Source organism: Heloderma suspectum, chromosome 1 (genome assembly GCF_057233095.1).
Source record: "Heloderma suspectum isolate Gila_16-S chromosome 1, 16-S_ref, whole genome shotgun sequence".
NCBI classification, from domain to species: Eukaryota; Metazoa; Chordata; class Lepidosauria; order Squamata; family Helodermatidae; genus Heloderma; species Heloderma suspectum.
Window position 1 is genome coordinate 130,077,892 of NC_139458.1, and position 25,268 is coordinate 130,103,159.

The following is a 25,268-nucleotide window of genomic DNA, read 5'->3' on the forward strand; positions in this document are numbered from 1 at the left end:
ACACTTCAAAGTGCTACATTGTGTCAAACGGTGACATAGCTGTTCCAAGTGGGGGATAGGGCCACTTCAAATATATGAAATCTAGCCATCATGCACATATAAACAGTTGGGCAATAGGTTTGCATACATGTTCCCTATTGCACACTGAATGAACAGGTGAGATGGGACATGCATCCATACCTAGATGAACGTATATACCTGACTTTGTGATACTGAATAAAGAACTGAGGAATAAGCGATGCATATCACATCGTATATGCAGCATGGAGTGGGCCTGCAGCCCTACCACATATACAGGATTGTCAGATTTCAAATGTCTGAATTGGCTCAGATATCCTGGTCTGAAGTGTTCACAATTTGCACATTTGTTTTAACCCAAGTTAATTAACTGTGCAATCCTATACATGCCTACTCCCATGTAAGTGTGTATAGGATTGCAGCATAAGCTACCTACTTGAAGACTCATTCAGAATATGGACCTCATTCAGAATAAGGACCTCATTCAGAAATAGATCCATTTCAGGGTAGCTTCACAGTAGTTTAGAAGTAGTTTATAAATGCTCATAAACTACATTCAAGAAATGTGCCTCCAAACAACTGTGCTCATATTACCCACAAAAGCTATTTTATACAACCAGTTTGTCATAGGAAAATAGCAATTATTACATGATAAATGTGACCGTGGAAGTCAGCACTGAAATAATAACTTTCAGACAAAAGTTATGTCAGAACAGTCAGGCTATTTCATTCTCATTTAAGGAAGGAGGTATTAAAATCCCACTATGCAAGGCAGGGCTGGGCAGAAGGAAGATGTTCAGATGTTTTGGACTTCAACTCCCAGAAGCCCCTACCAGCATGGCCAATGATCTGGAATGCTTGGAGTTGAAGTTCAAAACATCTGCTGACCCCTAGTATAAGGAACTTGGTAAATGCTGTTTTTCAGCATTATATGGGAACTGTGACTCAGCTTAGTGAGTACAGTTAATTTTTTAAGAGTAGACCTGAAATATATCACCACTGTTTCCCTTTGCATTGTTCCCCTGCCCCATAAAAACATCCAGATATAGTACCCAGAAGTTTTTCTAGGCAGATAAACTCACCCCCTGCCAATATCTTATTTCTCTCTCCCACAAATGGATCTGTTCTTGGCCATCTCAAGAGAAACTGAGCTCTGCTCACTTGAGGTACCTCCCAATGTTCAGTGGTACCCCACCACCACCACAGTCCACCCCATTCAGGAGGATCCCTGTCCCTCAGAAGAGGCTTTTGAAGGGAAAGTCACCTTCCACCAGTGTTTCAAGATCCAAGCCAAAAACTGTACATCAAAAAGTAATTCCATTCAGTTCTTGTACTGTGAGATAGAAACTACCTTCCTGAATAAAACATTTACATATTATAGACATTTTGAATATAACACTGTCTCATGGATTAGAAAAAAATATGGAAAGTTACAGGATTCAAGACTCATGAGCAAACTTTCCACTATAATTTACCGTCTTTCCTCTTTCTGCTCTAAATTACCAGCCTTGCTAAAAAAGAATTAGACTTGAAGAAAGCAGTCTGAAATGGCCATCCCAGCTTTTTTTTTCATTTGAAAATCACAACTGCACATTCTGAAATGAGAATGATCACTCTTCAGTGAATGAGTCAGGCACACATGCACACAGTGAACATGAAAATAATAGGACGACAAATCTAATGTGGTCACCTATCCAGTGGCAAATTATTTATTGTCTTGCAGAAAACCAATTTTCCTCAGTGTCAGTGAAATGAATCTCTCTGTTAACTTTACAGAGCTCAAGTTTGAAGGTAAAAATTTTCATTCATTCCACACTTCGGAAATGTGAGCCTTAGAGCAGTAGGTTGTCCAAAGCAAAATTAAAGTTTAACTATATAACTGAGTGCCTGTTTCTCCTGTGCCCTGAAGAGCCCAGGTTCCCAACTACATTAGGAAAAAAGTAAAGAGAGAGTGACAACTATGAAGGATAAAACATGGCTAACATTTCCTCTGCTTCCCATGTCTTCCAGCCAATATTTATATAAATTCCACAGCAGCTAATGGTGTACTGGACTTCCATCTGCCATGATGCTGTTTTTCCCACTGCAGTATCTCCAACCTGTTATAGTCCAGTTCCACCCCACCCCCTACAGCTTTTTCATTCTCCTTAATCCTCCTCATTTACTTTGGACCAGCCCCTTCTCCTGACTGTGTTTGGAGATTCATCTTCAACCTAGGACACAGAAGCCAGGGATTAAGTAGACATCAAGGTTTGATATAAGAATGCAGATTTTAAAAAAGTGATTAGAGACATATTCAGCACTAAGGTTTACAAAGAGTCCTCCATCAGTTTTGCTCTCTCAGCTATAGACATTATGCCTCACTTTAATATTCCAGTGACCTCAATGGGTCTGTTGTTAGATGGTTCTTTGTTCACACTAGCCTTACTCACTATAGTAGTCTCAGTAGATCCTATTTGCATTATGATTTTAGGTGGTTCTATATTTTTAATAGATAGGATACAATTTCATACAGGGCACTGCTAATTGTAAAACTTACAGTACAATCCTATATATTACTCAAAAGTAAGTCCAATTGAGTTCAATGGCACTTACTCCCAATTAAGTCTGTATAGGATTGTAACCTTAATCACATTAAATTAGGTTCTTAAGAGGTTTATCCTAACAGAAGAAATAATTTTGTCATCCAGCATTAGATGAAGTGGTGCTTCAGCAGAGGAATAGGCTCTCAAAATGGAGTTTGGAAAGGGAATAAGCTTAAATAAAAAGAGTTATCACAGAAGCAGGCTCAAGAAATATCAGCTACATGGTATCAAAAGCAGGAGCCAAACAATAAAGTTGATGCAGGTACAAAATATCACAGGTGAAACCATGCTGAGATGGTTTAGACTTGAAGGAAGGATACTGAAAATCAGGGGGTTATTTTGATGGGGGTGGGTTAACGGCTTAAAGACTCTAGCTAACATACACCTGGTTTGCACGTAATGACAACTCAGAACACAGACTGAGTATGGGTTGTCATTGAATCACAGGTTCTCCTTATGTGCAAACCCTGCACTATGGTTTAACTATGGGTAGTTAAGCACGGGAAACTCAGAGTTCATAACCCAACAACAAACCATGGGTTCTCTTCCTGGGTTCTTCATGGTTAAAAACCCATAGTAAAGCCATAGTGCAGGGTTCGCACACAATGAGAATCCACAATTCAACAACAACCCATGATTCAACAACAACCCATAATCAATCAATTATCTGGGTTGTCTTTATGTGAGAACCAGGCATAGAGACCCATTCTGCAAATAATGACAACCCATGTGGGAATAAATGAACGTGCTGCCTCCCACCGCTGCTTCTGGTTTGCATTTTGTTTAGAAAAAAACCCAGGAATGCCACATTCCTGGGTACTCTGACATGATGTGTGAACCTGAAACTCTGGGTTGTTGAGGGGAAAACAATCCAGAGTGTTATCTCATAGATTGTTGTTGGGTTAAAAGTCTGGGTTCTTTTCCCTTCAACAACCCAGAATTCTGAATTTGCACATCACACTGAACAACCCAGGAATGGAGAGTTCCTGGGTAGTTTTCTAGATGTAAAGTGGAAGTGGTGAGCAGGTGGATGGCAGCATGCTCACTTGCTCCCTCACAGCTCTGAGCAACTATGGGTGAGAAGAACTCATTTCGTTTTAATTTGTATACCAGAAAATTAGATCCTTTTTTGAGGGTGGTATTCAAAGGAGTAGACCTGCTAAACGTCTTTCTAACAACCTTCCTTCCTACAGCACTTTCCAATAGTTCACTGCATGCTTTTGTTGTTCAGTCATTCAGTCGTGTCCGACTCTTCGTGACCCCATGCACCACAGCACGCCAGGCCTTCCTGTCCTGCGCTCTTGCAGAGGCCACTTGATGGGCTGGCTTTCTCCTGTGTTGCTTCCAAATTGTGGAACACACTCCCCTCAGAAATACAGTTGGATCCCACCCTCTTTGCTTTTAGAAAAGGTATCAAGATGCATGCTTTTAATGGGCCCTTTTAAATTGTTTTTAGTAATGTTACTGTTTGTAATGCTTTTAATGAATGTTTACTGTTGGTTTATTGTTTTCTATTATTTTTGATCTGTTGTACACTGCCTTGGTGGTTTTTACAGAAACATGGTTGTTGTTGTTGTTGTTGTTCAGTCGTTCAGTCGTGTCCGACTCTTCGTGACCCCATGGACCATAGCATGCCAGGCCTTCCTGTCCTGCACTCTCTCCCGGAGTGTGCTCAGGTTCATATTCATTGCATCGGTAATGCTATCTAGCCATCTCATCCTCTATCGTCCCCTTCTCCTTTTGCCTTCAGTCTTTCCCAGCATCAGGGTCTTTTCCAGAGAGTTTTCTCTTCGCATTAGGTGGCCAAAATATTTGAGCTTCAGCTTCAGTATCTGTCCTTCCAATGAGCAGTCAGGGTTGATTTCCTCTAGGATGGACTGATTTGACCTCCTTGAAGTCCAGGGGACTCGTAAGAGTCTTCTCCAGCACCACAGTTCGAAAGCATCAATTCTTCAGCGCTCAGCCTTCCTTATAGTCCAGCTCTCACAGCCATACATTACTACTGGGAAAACCATAGCTTTGATTAGATGGACCTTTGTCGGCAAGGTGATGTCTCTGCTTCTTGCTATGCTGTCTAGGTTTGCCATAGCTTTCCTCCCAAGGAGCAAGCGTCTTTTAATTTCATGGCTACAGTCACCGTCTGCATATGTGCTTTCAGATCACAGAGGACAAGGTTGCAATAGCAAATACATGTTACTTCCTCTGATTCTCAAAAGGCAAATTCCAAACCTGTGAAGCTGATATCATAAAATGGGTCTCTCTTACTCTGGAGAAATGACTCCATATTCTAATATACATCTGTTTCCAGATTCCTTGCAGCTCTAATACACATACAGCCTCATTTACAGTCACCCAGATAAATTACTCCTCACATCACCCTGACATGTGTTATCTTTTGGTTCATTCACACAGATACTCTGAACACATTAGCAAACTTTATCTCCATTGCTGTTAACTAAAGGAAAGCACACTTCAAATGGATAGACCTCCCATTCTTTGTTCATCTGTATTCAATCCTCTGTGTGTGAAGAGTACAGGAATGAAGTAATTATGCTTGAATAATTTCTGTAAGGGTACTTACTGTGCTTTGCCAATATTTTCTGTGAAATCAGCCTAGGAATTACCTTGCCACATGATTAACCACCTCAAGATATTTGCACATTTATATTAGCTGGGCCTAAGTACCATACTTTGTAATCCATAATCATAAGTAGCAGTTTTGACTGTTCTTTGGCACCAGGAGGCAAAATTCCACAACCTTTCCCCCCACCTCAGCAAATGAAGAATCACTTAGAAACAGTGGGCTATGGCAACAATAACTTCTGCTGCCAAATATACAGCACTTCCCTGGTTTTAGTGGAATGCTTTTTAAAAGCAACCCTATAACATGCTACCAGTCATCTTCTGGAGAAAGCAATGGTCTCACTACAGCTACACCTGCTCTATATGGTTAGCAGAGACCGTACAATATAACTGGTAGAGTTTTTAATGGGGGGGGGTAGAAGAGAAAAACAGGTTCAAGTATCTGTTCAGTGAAGCTCACTGGAAAACATTGGCCTAATCACTTTTTCAGCCTCACCTGCCTCATTGACTTGTATGATGATTTTAAAAAAGAGATGGGAGAACAATGTATGCCACCCTCATCTCCCTGAAAGAGGAAGGGGATAAAATGAATACATTTTACCAGCTAGTGTGAGAAGAAGCCCCAGTGATGAAGCATCTCAGCCCCATTTACATAGCCTCAAGGTAAAAAGAAGTTAAGCACCCATGTAAGGAGAAGGTAAGAGCTACTCATTTAATCCAGATAAGTCATCATTTAATTTATTATCATCAGCTGAAGCTAAAACAAAGGCACAGCACAGGGGCTATACCCTCTCCTTAATCCCATACCCATTGTCCATTTGCCTGATAAAAATTCACAGGGAGCTCAACTGACCTAGATTTGTATTCACTAGAATCTAGTGCAGCCCAGTACTTGAGCCAGCCCCCCTTTTTTTAAATAAAAACAAACAAGACAGCTGAGAAAGGGAGCCTTTTTCAGTACCTAGCAGGGAACAGTTCTTATCTCAGATCACTCAGCTGTGGATCAGACGTAAGGGTGTTTCCCTGCCAGGAGAGGGGGGTGGGCCTGGGAAAGAAGCTGACGGGTTGGACATTCCCCATGGATGTCCATTCTATAGGAAGGCTATGGAAGGGCATACGGGGGTGGGGATCATTCTTTATGTCAAAGAGAACATAGTGTCAAACAGACTAGAAACTTTAAAAGAGGCTGACTCCTCCACAGAATAATTGTGGATGGCAATACCAGGCCCCCAAAATAATTCATTACAGGGGACTGGCTATCATACCCCTAACCAAAATATTCAGCATGATTTTGAGATGGAAAATGAAGTCAGGGAGGTATCCAAAGAGAAAGTGTTGTCGATTGACTTCAATTTCCTTCACATAGACTGGATACATGCATATTCTGGTCACAACACAGAGGTGAAATTTCTAGATGCCCTAAATGATTGTGCCCTAGAACAGCTGATTAAGAACTGACCAAAGGGGAGGTCAGTTCCTTCCAGGACCTAGCGCAACATGACAGTATTGATGATCCGTTTAGGAACAGTGACCACACAGTGCTATCAGATTTAATTTATTTATATGTAAGTGGAAAATTGCCAATTGTCAGGATTCCTGATCCCTCGAGCACACACACTCAGGCAATCTGATACTGGACACCAAAATCAGTGAGACTTCTTTATTGTAGGAAATCCCATGGCCAAAGCTTAATGGTTATACTCTTTTGTAATCATATAGCTGACGGTCAGTAGCTACAGGCTCTAAGTAATTCCAGAACAGTCAAAAGCTAAACACTACCACCGTGACTGAGATCCTCATCAATGTGGTTTCCCTGTTGCCATTTCCACGGCTCTGAACACAAGGGAAAGGACTCAGGAGTCCTGACATATCCACCCAAGGCAATCCATACACGAGGTTCCAAACCTCGGACAAGGAATGGGAATGATTCCTGGAATGATTCCTCCCAGGCAATCAAAGGGGTAGATTCTAGAAAGGCCTAAACAAACCACACCCACAGAGAGTTAGTCCAACTTTGAATCTTCCATTGGGAACTCCAGGCTACATGGTCAAGGCCTATCGAATTCAGGGGTAAACCCACACAAGCAAAGAGTTCTATGCCATAGCTTGCGCCTTGGTAACTCCACACTCCATGAGTCCAGACAGAGAAAAGTCCAAAAATCAAGATCAAACCCAGCCTGACAGCACTCTGGCCTGACAACAAGGAAAACAGACAATCTTCTTTGAACAAGAGTTCGGAGTCTATGAAAAGCACCACAGTACAGAGAGGCCATGTGCAGAGTACCTCCAGAGGCTCAGACAGCAGTGAATCCAAACAGAAAGGATTTCAGGCAATGAAGATGAGATGTTCCTAGCAAAGGTTCCTTGCCTTTGCATCAGCTTAAAAGGGGAAAGTGTGCCTGAAAGTCACCTCTTCCGGATCCCTTGACAGACAAGGGCTTTTGGCCTTTCAGCAAGGCCCCTGTCTAAACAGGGTGTCACTGCTCAGCCCTCCAGCACTGACACTTCAACCTGGGAGACCCTTCTGCAACCAACCCCCCACCTCTGTCAGGTTCTCACAGACAGCTTCCAGCCTCCCTGCTTGCCAAGGCCAGACCAGCAGGGAGACAGGGAGTAGGGTGACTCCCCCTGGCTCTGCCCTGAGAACACTGACAGAGATAAGCTCACACAGATTCTGACATTCCAGAGGCTGAATAAGCCCAAGCCCTTTCAGGCTACTTCTGACCAAGGGCCACTGCATTGCTGAAGCTGGGCCTGACATCAATGATGTCCAACACGGTCACATTCTATTTCAAAAGAGGAAACTTCTTTAAAATGAGAGAACTGCTAAAAGGAAGTTGAAAAGGAAAGTCAAGAAGATCAAATCTCTCTAAATTGCTCAGGTGTTAATCAAAACCACAATAGAAATGTATACTGCAGGTCAGGAAAGGCAGCACAAAGTCCAAGAGGTCACCAGCATGGTTAACAAGCAGCATCAAGGAAGCTTTTACAGAAAAGAAGGCTTCCTTCAGAAACTGGAAGTCTTGCTCAAGTGAGGAGAACAAAAAGGAACATAAACTTCCACAAAAGAAATACAAGAAGGCAAAAAGGGATGCCAAAAAGGATTTTGAGAAGTATATTGCTAATAACACAAAGACCAACCATAGAAATTTTTCAATACATCAGAAGCAAGAAACCAGCCAGGGAGGCAGCTGGACCATTGAATAACAAAAGAGTCAAAGGAGTACTAAAGGAGGACAAGGAGACTGCAGAGAAGCTGAATGACTTTTTGCATCTATCTTCATTGTATACCCATGGCTGAACAGATATTTTCAGGAAGGGAATCTGAGGAATTGAGACAAACTGTTGACAAGAGATGAAGTTTTAGACTATACTGACACACCTAAAACAAACAAATCACAGGGGCTAGATGGTATCCATCTGAGAGTTCTTAAACAACTCAAATGTGAAATTGCTGATCTTCTAACAATAATACCTACTTTGTGAAACTTCTTCCCTGATGAAGAGATCTGGAGATCTTGAAGGCTTACATATTTTTTGTGATCTTTTGGATGGCCTATAAAGGTATTACACTAATATGGAGATAAAAGGAAGAATTTGTTCACACAGCACATAGTTAAATTATGGCATTTACTACCACAAGATGGGGTGACGGCCACCAACCTGAACAGCTTTAAAAGGGGATTAGACAAATTCATGGAGGATAAGGCTATCAATGACTACTAGTCCTGATGATTATATATTACCTCCAGCGTGCTGCTCAACACCAGCTGGTGGGAAGCAAGAGAGAGAGAGGGCTATTGCCCACATGTGCTGCTTCCCATAGGCATCTGATTGGCCACTGTGGAAACAGAACGATTGACTAGATAGGCCTTTTGTCTGATCCAACAGGATTCTTATGATCTTAATAATTAGTATGATAATACTAATATACAAATTCAGTTTATACTAATTTGCACTTTTACACTGAAAGATTAACTTGAATAATTCAGCCAGCCTTTAAGTACGGTACTGGTCGGTTTTGTAAACATTTAAAACTATACATGCTTTTCTGTGACACTGTTTTTTCTTCTCTCTTATTGTCTCTTATGGTGCACAGAAGAAAAACTTTTCAATAAAAAGTGAAGTTTTAAAAAGATGATGGCGGGAGACCCTCACTTGCTTAAGATAGTAAAGATTGCCATAACACAGCAAGCTGATTTCAGATGTCACAGGCCCACATAAAAAGAGACACAGTAAAGGTGATTTCTTTTAATGGATATAAAACCCTGATATAACAAAAACAGTTCATGTTTCCTTCTTTCTGTGCAACAGGCCATAAGCAGAAGGAACGTCAAGATTTAACAGTGGCCCTCAAAAACTAAGAGGTCCATATAAATAAATAGAGGTTTGATTCCAACCATCCCCTGTAGGAACTTCCATTACTTATTCATTTGGTTGATCATACTAATGTATCTCTAATTTACAAAGCATCAAAAGCACAGTGGTACTTGTAGAAAATTCAATAGCAGGCTTCGCCTTAATCCTGAATTTCTGTGTGACTTAAGAGTGTCCCATCACATTGTTAGACTTGAGATTTTGTAGTGTAATTCTTTTGCTCTGTCAAGACAGTGACCTTTCATTTAAAAGCTTCAGCAAATAGATCATTATGGAAAAGAGTTTTGCCTCAGTACAAAATATATATAAAAATAAAAAATGGGGAACTAGCTAAATTTAATTTAGAGAAGTTAAACAACTTTCAGAGCTGCAGTTTAAATAGCCACAGCACTTACAGCAACTATTTTTATCTGATATTTAGCTGGATATTTCTACTAGAACCTTCTATGGTATGAAGGATGTAACATGTGATTTAGGCATGACTAATCACCCATTTTGTGAATCAGGATTCTTCAAGTCCTACAGTCATCTAAAAAACTACTTCTAATACTTTAAACCCCAAGCTCAACAAGTAAACTTGTGGATCAGATGAACTGGCAGTAGTGCATTGCAGGCATGTAGGACTGAACAAACGGTATGCTAAATGGTCTTCATTGCTGTCTGTGCTCTACATACAGCATCAGTTTGGCAATCCATAGTTCATGACCTCCGGAGTCTGTATTGAGGATTTACACTGCAAGCTTACACAGTCAAAAGGACAATGTTATTAGCCTCCTGTCAGTCAATACTCTGCAACAAATAGGAATTGGGGGTGCGGGGGGAGAGCAACCTGGCCATGCTTATAATAAAATCCTGAATACAACTACAGCCATTGTTTTTATTCCTGCAAAACAACTGGTTTCCAAGGGGGCAAAAGACATACATTTAATTGCATGTCTTCAAAAATATTAAGAAACTGAATACATTTTTGTACACATTACTGCTCAATTAACTTAAAATAAAACCAGACAAAACTAAACCTTACACCCAGCAATGGCCACCAAATACCACCTCAGAATAAAATGGTCTTCCCAAACTTCCTGAAGATGCTTAGGCTCTGGTTTGGGGAGCCACTATGGAAAGGGAGTTATGTCATTGTAAGCAAGCCGCTGGCCCGGTTTGTGCGATAGCAGCTGGGGAAATGAGCCATGGGGGCTTATTTCCCCCATTACACATGCCGATTGTGTGCTGGGGGATCAGCATAATTACCCTTGGCAGCACAGTTTGTTGTGTCATTCAAACCTGGCCAGGGTGGCTTGTTACCCATGACAACAGGCCACCCTGACCAGGTTCACATGACACGACAAGCCATGCTGCTGAGGGTAATCATGCAAATCCCTCAGTGTATGACCGACACACACATCATAGTTAAGAAGCCATCATGGTTCGTTATCTGTCTGCTGATCATACAAACCCAGTCAGTGGGTCAGTTTGCATTACACGATAACCCACCCTGAGAAACAAGCTATGCAGTGTGGGTCATCATCAGAATAATCCGTGATGAGCCGGACAGATGGGTTGTTCTCCCCGTTCTTCCAGCAGGTTCTGTGTATCCCAGGAAATGTGGCGGCAGAGCCTGTATTGTCTGTTGCCAAGTCCCACTCCCCACTTCAATCATTTCCCTGGTCACATTTGGAGCTTTTTCTTTTTTGTGTGCCCTGACATTTGCACAAAACAGGACTAATCTTTTTTTTTATTTTTAACACCCAAGGAATGTGCACAGATGTCTTTGTAATTTGTTTGGGGGGGCAGGGGGATGTCGGTTTTCGCAATTGAGGACGTGTGCAATTACGGGTGTCAAACTATATAAAGCCTTACCTTGTCTATTGCCTTGCATGTTTCAGCTGTCAAAGGGAACAAAGCATACTAGGAAATATACAAGGTAATTGACAAATGGGGCTGCATATACCCTAGCTTGACAGCCTTTGACAGCTTACATGTTGCAGGGTGGAAGAAAGGGGACCAGATCAGTCCCTTAGCAAAGTTATCCTTATGTTTTAAAGTGTGGAATTTACCTTTGGGTGTCCCCCCTTCCATTCCACTCCTCCCCAAAGTGGTTTTAAGAGTGATCTAGGGTCCACCCCATTTACAGAGTAAAAAGGGAGCTGCAAAAATGGGGTCACTATCTCCGGTTTATTATGGGTAAAATCCAGCTAAAATGTATCACCTTCAAGTCTTGTTTATTTACTCAATTGAAAGTTAAGCATTCGCTTAAGCCCCTCTGATTGTAAAGTATTTAACTTTTGCTGGATCATGCCCTATTTATTTTATGCAAAGACGGACTTTTAAAGCATCTTGAATCCATAACAATGATACACACACACACACCAATAAATCCAAGACAGACACTTCCTCAACTGGTATTTTCTTTAAGCCATTTCGCTTAAATACATACAATACATTAGTACATAATCATGTATTTCATTTACTGATTCCCCCCATTTTTGCATTGCTAAGTATCATTACTGAATAAACCGTGAATTAGTAATAAATCCAATGCTAGCATTTTCTCATAGCTAACATTTACACCAAAAGTCAGATTTAGACAAATTCCACTTGCAGTTACCCTCTCTTAGCATCACAGCATAAACAGGCAAATAATGACTAGGTTTGAATGATCAGCAGAGGAAAAGAACTGTGGCTTCTTTTCCCCTCCCTGTGCGTACTGCTCGCACACCCGCCATTTTCTTAATTACCTTTGCTATGGCACAAGTTGCAGTGTCATCTGAACCTGGCGAGGTGTGCAGTAGGGGTGGCTTCCAAACCAGTCCACAACCCAGAGCTTGTTGCAGGAGTTCTAGGGTGGTTTGGAAGCCACCCTTGCCATGCACCTTGACAGGTTTGGAAGACAAAGCAACCCATGCTGCAGCAAGGGTAATTAGGAAAACAAGCAGGCATGTGAGTGGCATGTGAGGAGCAGGGAAAACAAGCCACTGTGGCTCCTTTTCCTCACTGATCGTCCAAACCCAGCCAATCTCAGTTTAAATCCAAGTTTTAATTTCACCTTGGAATTAGTCTCATATTACTCAGACTATGCTCCCATTAACAGAATTAGCAGACACTTTTGAGCTGTTTAGATTTAGCACTTCATGCCGATGTCTGCTGGAACAATGTCAATCTTGACACTAGACTCATGCCCTTATCATCCCTTATTCTCCTAGTTCAGCCTTCCCCAACCTGGTACCCTCCAGATTTACTAGCATGGCTGGCTGGGGCATGCTGGGGGTTGTAGTTCAACACATCTGGAGAGCACCAGAGTGGAGAAGGCTTCTGGGTAGTTTTCATCCAAACTTGAAATTCAGGGTGGGAGCAAAGGAAACAAAACAAACATGCTATCCAAGTCCATCAGGCATTTTTTGGAATACATAACTGGCAAGAAATCTTATCTGCCAATCCAATTCAATCTCTACTATACAGACAGAATCCTTAAATGCAGCAAAAAGATGATAAAAACAAGCATTCAACCTTTATTAAGCTAAAACAAAACTTCAAATAGTTCTAAAACTGTGCTTGACATGGGACAGAGAGAAGTGTATTACTCATTGTCAGTAATGCCAGAGCTACTGCCCAATAGGTGCCTGTGACAGTAGCAAGACTACAGCAATACACATTTCTGTTCAGCACTGCTAGTTGCATTTGAGAACTTTGTTTCTGGTCTCAGCAAGTGCCTCCTAAAACAATGGTTAAAAAACCCACCTGAAATATGTATATATAAATGCGAATGATGAGCGTGCAACAGAAAAAAACCAACATGTGCATCCTGCCTAATTAGAGGACAAGAAAGCTTCCACATCAATGAAATGTTATCATCTGTAGAAACTCTTAGCAATGAACAGCAAGAAGCTGATTGATAGCATTAGTGGTGCTAAAAAATAGTGGACCAAAACAACAACTGGTGTATGTACTGCAAACATGAAGAAGCCAAGCCGGGCCAGATTCTGAGGATGGCAAGGTCATGTATTTGCCAGAAATGCAAGACTGCAATGGGTCCACCACTTCAAGAGCAGTGTCATTCTCACTATGCATAGAGCAATAAGGTGGTCAGAGGCAGCACAAGACAATTCTTGGTTTGCAAACCCTGCCTTTTCCAGATTAAAAAAATACCACTGAAGATGCTCTGCCCAAGGTCATCAAGAATCCTGTCACTGAAACTAAGAAGTAACGTAATTATCTCCTAGCACAAAATTCAAAATAAAGTAACTTCTAGTATTGAGTGGTTGCAAGTTTTCACTATCAGTTGCTTATCACACATCTATTTTGCATGCACATTCTCTGCGACCATAATAATTTTTTCCAGAACTAATAAGCTAATTATTTTTAGGGGCCTCATTCATTTTTGAACACTGGCGGTTAGTAATAGGCTGGTAGAGCATTTAGTCATCACAGCTATCTGTTTCATAGGCTCAGAGATGGGACTATTTCCGTTTAAGCCCATGTTCCTGCATGTGTGTGTGCAAAACGATGCACATTGTGTTGCAAAAGGCAATTTCTACAGACAAGCAACCTAACTCCAAGAGTAAAACTTATCAAGTCAATAGTCTACTTGAAACATTATAATATCAAAATGCCTGTTTGCTTTTGTCAACTTACAAAATTCACAGCTCAGCAATATTATCAAGCACACAAATCTCAATAGCCACATATCCCATTATCTCTTGCTGTAAAATATAATTTGAGTCATGTGTTCTCGTCACATTGCATGTGAAAGAGCCTCAGCATGAAATTGATTATATGTGAAAATAGTCTACAGCCATTTCCACACTGTATGGGGCACTTTTTGCAGCATCATAAATTCAATCAGAAAAAATGGCTCAAGGTTGTTCCTATGTATAGGCTTCCAACTGAAAATTCTCCATGAGATCTCATACCAACAGAGAAAAACTCAGCTAGTTCCCATGTGTGAATTTTTCTTCAGTTGTGCACTTCTGAACTTAACTACAGGGTTCCACTAAAAATATCTGTTGCCAACATTATTTAATAATGCTGCCTTTTTCTAATGCATATAATTCTGTTTGCAACAAGACTCTGGAGTTGAAGTAGGTACAGAGAGTAAAGGCACAGTGCGTGTTTTTTCTGGAACTCCCACGTTATACTGATTGTTGTTGTTGTTCAGTCGTGTCCGACTCTTCGTGACCCCATGGACCATAGCACGCCAGGCCTTCCTGTCCTGTGCTCTCTCCCGGAGCGTCCTCAAGTTCATATTCATTGCATCCGTGATGCTATCTAGCCATCTCATCCTCTGCCGTCCCCTTCTCCTTTTGCCTTCAGTCTTTCCCAGCATCAGGGTCTTTTCCAGGGAGTTTTCTCTTCGCATTAGGTGGCCAAAATATTGGAGCTTCAGCTTCATTATCTGTCCTTCCAATGAGCACTCAGGGTTGATTTCCTTTAGGATGGACTGATTTGACCTCCTTGCAGTCCAGGGGACTCGTAAGCGTCTTCTCCAGCACCACAGTTCGAAAGCATCAATTCTTCGGCGCTCAGCCTTCCTTATAGTCCAGCTCTCACAGCCATACATTACTACTGGGAAAACCATAGCTTTGATTAGACGGACCTTTGTCGGCAAGGTGATGTCTCTGCTTCTTACTATGCTGTCTAGGTTTGCCATAGCTTTCCTCCCAAGGAGCAAGCGTCTTTTAATTTCATGGCTACAGTCACCGTCTGCGGTGATCTTGGAGCCCAAGAAAGTAAAACCTGTCACTGCTTCCATTTCTTCCCCTTCTATATGCCAGGAAGTGATGGGGCCAGATGCCATGATCTTCGTTTTTTTAATGTTGAGTTTCAAACCAGCTTTTGCACTCTCCTCTTTCACCCTCAACAAGAGGCTCTTGAGATCCTCTTCGCTTTCTGCCATTAGGGTGGTATCGTCTGCATATCGGAGGTTGTTGATAATTCTCCCAGCAATCTTAATTCCGACCTGTGATTCATCCAACCCGGCATTTCTCATGATGTACTCTGCATATAATTTAAATAAGCAGGGTGACAATATGCAGTCTTGTCGTACTCCTTTCCCAATTTTGAACCAATCGGTTGTTCCATGTCTGGTTCTTACTGTTGCTTCTTGACCCTCGTACAGGTTTCTCAGGAGACAGGTAAGGTGGTCTGGTACCCCCATCTCTTTCAGAATTTGCCAGAGTTTGTTGTGATCCACACAATCAAAGGCTTTAGCGTAGTCAATGAAGCAGAAATAGACGTTTTTCTGGAATTCTCTTGCTTTCTCCATGATGCAGCGAATGTTGGCGATTTGATCTCTAGTTCCTCTGCCTCTTCTAAACCCAGCTTGTACTTCCGGTAGTTCTCGGTTCGCATACTGCTGAAGCCTAGCTTGTAGGATTTTGAGCATCACCTTGCTGGCATGTGAAATGAGCGCAATGGTGCGGTAGTTTGAACACTCTTTGGCATTGCCCTTCTTTGGAATTGGAATGTCAACTGACCTTTTCCAGTCTTGTGGCCACTGTTGAGTGTTCCAGATTTGTTGGCATATTGAATGCAGCACTTTAACAGCATCATCTTTTAGGATTTTAAATAGCTCGGCTGGAATACTGTCATCTCCGCTAGCTTTGTTGTTACTAATGCTTCCTAAGGCCCACTTGACTTCACTCTCTAGGATGTCCGGCTCAAGTTCAGTGACCGCACTATCATGGCTCTCAGGGACATTCAGATCTTTCCTGTATAGTTCTTCTGTGTATTCTTTCCACCTCTTTTTAATCTCATCTGCTTCTGTTAGGTCCCTGCCTTCTTTGTCCTTTATCATGCCCGTCTTTGCACAAAACGTTCCCTTGAGATCTCCAATTTTCTTGAAGAGATCTCTAGTCTTTCCCATTCTGTTGTTTTCCTCGATTTCTTTGCATTGTTCATTTAAGAAGGCCTTCTTGTCTCTCCTTGCTATTCTGTGGAACTCTGCATTCAGTTGGGTATATCTTCCCCTTTCTCCCTTGCTTTTCGCTGCCCTTCTTTCCTGAGCTACTTGTAAAGCCTCATCAGACAGCCACTTTGCTTTCTTGCATTTCTTTTTCTTTGGGATGGATTTCGTTGCTGCCTCCTGAACAATGTTACGGACCTCCGTCCATAGTTCCTCAGGCACTGTGTCTATCAGGTCTAATCCCTGAAATCTATTCCTCACCTCCACTGTATATTCATAAGGGATATGATTTAGGTCATACCTGAACGGTTTAGTGGTTTTCCCGACGTTCTTCAATTTAAGCCGAAATTTTGCAAGAAGCAGCTCATGATCTGAGCCACAGTCAGCTCCAGGTCTTGTTTTTACTGACTGTATGGAGCTTCTCCATCTTTGGCTGCAAAGGACATAATCAATCTGATTTCGATATTGACCATCTGGTGATGTCCATGTGTAGAGTCGCCTCTTGTGCTGTTGGAAAAGAGTGTTTGCTATGATCAGCATGTTCTCTTGTCAAAACTCTATTAGCTTTTGTCCTGCTTCATTTTGTACACCAAGGCCATGCCTGCCTGTTATCCCGGTGATTTCTTGACTTCCTACTTTAGCATTCCAATCCCCTATGATGAAGAGGACATCTTTTTTTGGTGTTAGTTCTAGAAGGTGTTGTAGGTCTTCATAGAACCGATCAACCTCAGCTTCTTCGGCCTCAGTGGTTGGGGCATAGACTTGAATTACTGTGATGTTGAATGGTTTGCCTTGGATTCATACTGAGATCATTCTATCATTTTTAAGATTGTACCCCAGTACTGCTTTTCCCACCCTTTTGTTGACTATGAGTGCTACTCCATTTCTTCTAAGGGATTCTTGCCCACAATAGTAGATATGATGGTCACCTGAATTAAATTCGCCCATGCCTGTCCATTTTAGTTTGCTGATTCCCAAGATGTCGATGTTCAATCTTGCCATCTCATGTTTGACCACCTCCAGCTTACCTTGATTCATTGATCTGACATTCCAGGTTCCTAAACAATATTGTTCTTTACAGCATCGGATTTTCTTTTCACCACCAGACACATCCACAGCTGAGTGGCCTTTCGGCTTTGGCCCAGCCGCTTCACTCTTTCTGGCGCTACTTGGAAATACCCTCTGCTCTTCCCCAGTAGCATATTGGACACCTTCCGACCTGAGGGGCTCATCTTCCGGCGTCATATCTTTTAGCCTTGTGATAGGTTCCATGGGGTTTTCTTGGCAAGAATACTGGAGTGGGTTGCCATTTCCTTCTCCAGTGGACCACATTTTGTCAGAACTCTCTGCCATGACCTGTCCGTCTTGGGTGGCCCTGCACGGCATAGCTTATGGCTTCACTGAGTTACGCAAGCCCCTTCGCCACAACAAGGCAGTGATCCATGAAGGGGACGTTATACTGATACTTGAAGCTTAATAAAGAAATTTCACCACTGAATATGAAGCTACTGTGTCCACAGTGTTCAAACAAGAGTACACAAGAGTGGGAGAACCAAACACTCTCAAAGAGTAACAATAAACAGCAAATTGCTGCCATATTGGTTCTGGAGAACAATATAAAAATTGCTAAGGATGAAATTTTTAAAAATAATACTGGCAGAAAAAGCATGCAACATATCATGTATTTTAACCTACAAATGTTAACTATGTGAGAAGTTACACTTGGTCCATTTGGTATCTTCTAGAGATACAATAATTAGGAAGATCTGAATTATGCCATCTCTCATATAATTACTTAATAAAACAATTTACTTAATGAAGGTGCCAACCCATAAAAAAGAACACCACCTGCTTAATTTTTTAGACGATTCAGATCCTACACAACAATTACTAGTATTAAGGAACCTGTTATATGTGTATATATATAGCTTACACTATTAATAGACAACATAGAGAGAAGGAAAAAACTGGAAGAGATCAAATTAGGGTGACATCCAGACTTCCACTAATGCTACAGGACTTCCCCCTTTCTCTCCTCTCTCCTGCATCCCCCACGCCCCTCAAATCTGCTCTGGAGCATCCACCTAAGTCTTTGGAGCAGATGTGGGGGGGCGGTAGGGGGGCATGGAGAGCTGGAGAGGGAAGGGGGAATCCATTCTGCTGGCAGACATATAGCTGAATATAGCCCTTAACCAGCTGGGGAATGGAGGGAGTTACAGGACTTTTTTCTTTCTAAAAATGCATAGGAATGCACCCTAAATTACTAAGTATAAACCTAGCACAGACAAATGTATTTTGCATGTTATATCTCCTTCCGCTATAAATTTCTCTATAAATCAAGCATGTAACAGAGGTTATGAAGTTACATCAAGTCATCCAAAGGGACACTGCAAGTCCAAAGGCAGAGCATGCCATACATGCTACGGAGGCAACAACATGGGCTGAAGTCCCCTGCCACATTTACACTTCATCACTTAGTTATTCATATAACCAGTTTTGACTTCAGCAGAATTCACAGCACAGAAAACACACCAATTATATAGTAATTAGTTTAAAACACCCTAATCTAATATTGTCTAGCAAAATGCATCCCAAATGCTTATGATTGCTTAGAGCTCAAAGAGTTCCTTCATTAAGGGTGCAATCCTATGCATGTTTAGACAGAGAAAAGGCCTACAACTCCCAGCATACCCCAGCCAGCAAACCCCTGTTCAGCTGTAAAGCTAACTGTATTTGAGAACTTCAACAGAGAAACATCACCCACGTACAATGTCCATAGTAAAACTGTAAAAAGTAAAGATGTGTAGACTGCTTTGATGTATCAAAAGAAAAAGGTCTGTGGGTAAATCTATAAGATCTTCCACATGAGCAGGGTAAGAAGATAAAAAGAAATAAGACGATTCCAAGGACACTGAGGAAATGAGGCCTACTCAATTTTTCAAAAACAGATCGAGCAAGAATACTTCAGCCCTAGAGAAAGGAATTAAATGCAAGACTCTCCAAGGATAAGCAGTGAGCAAAGGGCAACGTGAGAAAACAAGAAAGGCACAAAGAGCAATGTGTAGACTCTTGGCTAGCCTGATGTAAGAGTCACCTCTAAAATCACCACCCAGAACTTGTCCTGTGAGGAACTTTCAAAAGATAAAATATTTAAAACTACATCTTTGTTTATATGAAGGTTCTCCTTGTAGGATTAAACTTCTGAAATGCCTCCACCCACATATTTTTGATAACATTCCTCTTGGAATACAGCCATGTGTTACTTATCCAGGGCAAGTAACAATTTCTTCCCAGTGGATAGATTGCTAGTCCCACTGCGTAAACTGCCTTGAAACACCTGTCTGTGTATAATTGGCAAGCAACCTGGTTTGTTTACCTGGAAAGTTAGAGTACAGTGAATACACTAACCCAGAAAGTATTGGAAAGACTAAAAAATCCAAATGAGAACCACAACAATGTATCTTTAGTTACAATTACCCTCAGTGCAAACCCAGCAATCAAGCAAATAGCGGGCACACAAGCAGTATACACAGGAGCAAGGGAAACAAGCTACAGTGCATGGTTTCCTCCACTGATAATGAGAACCTGGCCAATGACTGGGTTCAGACAACACGATAACTCACACTTAAGGGTTGAGTGTGGGTTGCCATTGAACCGTGGGTTGTTGTTGAAACATAGATTGTTGTGCTGTCTGAACCCAGCCACCCTAACCACAAATAACCCAAGAAGAGAACCCATGGTTTGTTGTTAGGTCGTGAACTGTGGGTTGTTCATGGTTAACAAACCATGGTTTATCAGCGTGGCTGGGTTCAGACAACACGATAACCCACAATTCAACAACAACTCACACTCAACTCATACTCAGAATTTGAGTTTGGGTTATCATGTTGTCTGAACTCAGCCATTCTAAGGTAGCTCTCAGTTCTCAAGATACACAGTACATGCCGACAACCAGCTAGGGCAAGCCTGCACAACTTGTGGCTCACTAAACTGACTGGTCCACCAGCCATGCACTGTGATCTATCCTGGTGCTTGACAACCTCCCCCACCCACCCTCATCCCTGCTCTGCTATCTTTTGCAGTCCCATACAAGTAGTGAAAACAGATAGTCCATTCTACGGGGCTGATGGATTGCTGGCCACTTAATGGATCAGCAGTTGTACAGGCCTTAACAAGAGGATTGATGCTTCACGAAACTGCTGACACAGGCTTTATTTTAATTATTTTTAAACACCCTATACAAAGCAGCATTGTTATAAAAGGTTATATTAGGGCGCAATCCTATGGCCACTAGTCAGCAGCTAGACAGCCATAGGATACGTCAGTTTCCAGGAACTGACTTTCCTGCCCGCCCGCACTGCCTTGTAGGCAGTGCAGAATGGCTCCGCACTCAGAAGAGGAGCACAGAGCGGTGAAAATGGAGCGTTCCTGGGGGCGTTCCAGGGCGGGGAAGGCAGAAATGCCAGTACGACACACCCGATGTGTCGTTTGGCAGCCACTTCCCCCGCTCCTTCTCCTGCCCTGCATTGGATAGGCAGTCACCTCCGAATTTGGAGGCAGCCGCCTATCCCAGTAGGATTGCTCCCTCTGGGTGTTTTATAATTTTACTATTCCACATCTGTGGGGAATGCCTGAGTAGCTGATAGTAATATGAAGTAAATATAGTTGTTTGTAGGCACTAGTGCAAGGTGTGTGGCCTCACAGTTGTTTGGAAACAATTACATCAGGGTAAATGTAGTTATGAAAGTAAAGAATGTCCAATGACCTCATGAGCAAAGAGGTATGTATAAATGTATAGGGCTAAGTGTATACCTAAGGACAGCTTCACACATTTAAAACATGAAGGGTCTGATTCAAAGAATGCCCCAACGATGCATGAAATCGATACAACTTCATGCAAAAATGCATGTAATCGATGCACCTAACTTGTCCCACAGATTTCAATAGAATTTATGCACACTCAACATTCACTGGATTGAGCCAGAGTATAAAGCAACACATAGGTACACCTAGCTTTATGTGGATAGGATTCAATGGTTTTCAGGATTTCATTCACGCATAAGTCTTGGTTCCTGAGATATTTTTCCCATCATAACTACATTGTTTATTAAATCTCCGGAATGATAGTAGGAACGCATGAAACAGACTTAAGTCCTCATAAAATAAATGGGATCTTCAGACAACAAATGCTCTCTTAAATGTGCTCACTGTTTTTATTTTCGAACTTGCAAGCTTTGTTCATCCTGCTTTATACAATTGAGATTGTTTTAGAACACACTGCAATGGTTCCTTGTTTAAAAATAGTTTACAAAGGATAGGTCTAATTATTTTTGTTTAGCTTTTCTGTGCGGTTATTCCTAGAGATGTGAATGACGGGGGGAAAACAATGTGGGGGGTGGGGTGGGAGGGACAGGACAGAATGCTTTTTTAAATGGTTTCTTCCATTCCCCCCTCCAGGGATTTTTGGAAAATGGGGGGGGGGGTCCTGAAGTTTTCAGTTTTTTTTTTTCTTCCAGACCTTCACATCTCTAGTTATTCCAACCAGAAAAGAAAAATGGCTGTATCATATATATTCAGCTACTTAGCAATCCTAAATTATCATTCTTGTCTCAAGAAAAGTAAAACCCTACTATTAGTCACAGGAAGAACTAAAAATCCCACTAAGCATGAGAACAGATGATGAGCTGTTCTAAAGTTTCCACTGCGTGAATGTATTATTCATACTGATACAGACTTTTCTGGCACTAAGACAAACACCTGGACTAAGGCCCCTAACATCGCAGGAGGTTTGAATTGCCTGTTGCTGTTTGCAGGTCTCTGTAAAAAGGTAACAAGCAGCAGACAGATGGTAGCAACATGCTTTGAGCTGACTGGTGAACTCCTTCAGGATGATGGGGACTGTCACTAAATTATTTCCTGTACTAGTTGGAAAAAAAAAACATACTGAATTCCCTTCTCTAATGTGTCTTCTCTCAAAGGTAACGTCAGCACATTATGATGTTCTGCTTTTTTTTTTCACTCCTGACAAATTATTCTGGTGGTAGGAATATGACATCCGCAGTACAACCTGCACAATCCTTCCCTTTTCTCGATGTGCCTACAGCACAGAAAATGCACAACTTAAGAACTATTACGTTCACTACAGTCCCTCTAGCTACGTCCTCACGCACACTGAAAGTGGTTCCATGTAACAGATAAGAAACGAGATATATCCAGTCTCCTTTGACTGTACCATGAACTTACATTCATTCCAGTCGATTTATCACCACCCCTCATTTGCTTCCCGCTCCCCAGGCTTCCCATTCTTCAGAGCCCGAGCCAGATGGGATCTACCCAGAATCCCACAAAAGCTCTCAAACCACGGTGCTTCCCATACGCACGGACACAATGGCACCGCGCACCCTCTCCTGCAAGCACGCCAACGTCCAGATAATACAAATTCCATACTCCCACTACTCAGCACACACCCTCCTGTCCTCACACACACACACAGTCACCCAATCCCGCCCACACAGCTCCGTAGCCACACGCCCTCCTCAACCGACACAACTAGAACACAGAGAGCGCCTTTCACTACTCTCCGGATCCAACCACCGCTCCCCGACACGGGCGGCGGCGGCGGCCCCCCTCCCCGTCTGGGCGCCGCACAGTTCAGCCTCCCCTCCCCTCCCCTCCCCTCCCCGGCCGGCCGGCCCCTTTCTACATCCAAGAAATGTAGTTCGCCGCTAAGTCTCTTCTCTCGCACACCGCAGACGCAACAACAGACGCCGCCAGCCAGGCTGTTGCCCTCGCCCGCAAACAGCCCGTCCGTCCCTCTGCCTCCCAGCCAGCCCTTCGCAAGAACGCACCACCGCCGCCGTCTTCCCTCCGAGCCCGTGGGACGGCGGCTTTGGCCCCTTTCGGGGAGTCGGGCAGCCGCGACAGCCCCAGCACCGACTGGCCGACCGACCGACCGACGCCGGCTCTCCTCTTTTTACCTCAGGGCAGCGCGGCGGGCGCGCGCTGAAGCGGCTGGGATCCCTTCCTCCTCGTCGTCCACGCTCTTCATCCTCCCTTGACTGATGCTGCTGCCGCTGTATCCGAAGGGCAGCGGCGGCCCGAGCAGTCCCCGCCTCACACAGTGCGAAGCAGCCCCCACGCAGGAGCAACCCGCCGCCGTCAACGGCGCCTCAAGCCTGCCCTCCTCTCTCCCCCCCCTCCCCTCGCCTCCCTCCCCCCCCTCGCGCCCCCGAACGCACGCTCGCGTGGGACAGCGTGACGCATGCGTGCTGTAAAGCTTCATGGGAAATGTAGTTCCCCACCGCCCCCGCCTCTCCTTGCGGGGTGACCGCAGGACGGTGACTCCTCCCTGCCCCTCACTCATCCACTTCCGTATCTTGTTTTGTTATGGAGAATCTTACATTTCGAGAGAGAGTTCATTTCCCACAAGAACAGACCGACAAGCTACTAACGAATGTAGCTTAGAGACGTAGCTGAGGGATGCTATATAAGAGCCGAGAAGACGAGGCTTTCTGCAGAGGGGAATTAGCTCAAATGGTAGAGCGCTCGCTTAGCATGCGAGAGGTAGCGGGATCGATGCCCGCATTCTCCACGTTCGCTTTTTCTCTCCACTAACCGGACGGTTCGTTGTAACCCTTCAAATAACCTTTTAAATAGCGAGATAGACTACTTGATGCATGAAGGAGCTGCTGTTAGGCGACGGAAGGAGGAGTTCTTGTTACTGCTAATGCTTTGGGATTTACCCCGTTTGGAAAAAAGTAAAATATCCCGGTATGAAGTTTGTTCCAGTAAAAAACAGCGATATTTCAGAACTGGGAAGAAGGCTGTTCGCTTTCTTTAAAATAAAGTGAAATATATAAGGAAATAAATATAGGTCTTTTAACTTTTCATAATAGTCATTGTACTTAAAATGTTACTTCTCCAGATCTCATAAATATAAAGAAGTGTTTGTGTGTGTTTTAAATTACTGCTGTTTAATCGATCCAGTTAGCAAGCGTTACACTCCACATTCCATTGGATCAAATTAGAATAATTCAAATTAAAATGAACAAGATTCTGTAAGAGACGGGAAAAGAATTTTTTTTAAAATATCATGGCTGGCTGGGGAATGCTGAGAGTTGTCGGACTTTTTTCTGCCTAAATATGCATAGGATTGCGTCCGTAGTGATTTATGCGGAAAACATAAAAGACGGTTGCTGTTCTAATAACAGAGATTTAATAATCATAAAAGCAATGTTAAGTGTATTGTCACACAGAGATACAGAACCTTAAATATAATGTTAAGGTCATTGGTCAAATATAAAGAGCTGCATTTAAGTGTGAGAATTAATACCTCCTCCTCCGTGATATATAATCTTTCACCTGCCAGGAGTCTAGTCTGACATCCCTTATCATTCTTTCCGACAGTTATTTCGGATAAGCCAGTCTTGAGTTTTTGGTAGCGAGGCGTCCAAAAGCGCAGCCAGCTCCACATTGATCTGGCGTATCCAAGGCGCCCTCTACTGGGTATACCAACAACGTTTATTGGCGCAGGGAAAGGAAAAACGGGAACCCCTTCTGCGGAACTTTGCTGCGTGGGACATATGTGCACCATCTAAAACTGTTAAACAATGCAGCCAGCCGCAGCATATGCAGGAGAAGCCCTCTTATGCCTGAATTATGGGTGGCCAAAACGGATATTGCTCCTGCACTGCTGCATGCAATTCCCCCGGAGCAGGACAGTTCAGGCAGATGCTGAATTTGCACGAACGCATTGCAGATTGTGTCTCAGGAGGTGGGGGTGGAAGAATGCCAGAAAAACTAATCTG

The 25,268-nt window shown here is 42.8% G+C and overlaps 1 protein-coding gene and 1 non-coding gene across 6 annotated transcripts in view; one reads left to right on the forward strand and one right to left on the reverse strand.

Annotated features, from left to right (window-relative positions):
- LOC146357860 (uncharacterized) overlaps window positions 1-23,638 on the reverse strand; it is a 136,675-nt gene extending 113,037 nt beyond the window's left edge. For all 5 annotated transcript variants that reach the window (XM_084857303.1, XM_084857312.1, XM_084857329.1 and 2 more), the window contains exon 1: window positions 23,439-23,638. The gene's annotated coding sequence lies outside the window, so the exon portion shown is untranslated. The remainder of the gene's footprint in view (window positions 1-23,438) is intronic.
- A 341-nt stretch (window positions 23,639-23,979) lies between these two features.
- TRNAA-AGC (transfer RNA alanine (anticodon AGC)) lies at window positions 23,980-24,052 on the forward strand. Its single transcript has one exon. It is a non-coding gene; the product is annotated as a tRNA-Ala (tRNA).
- Window positions 24,053-25,268: the final 1,216 nt, after the last annotated feature.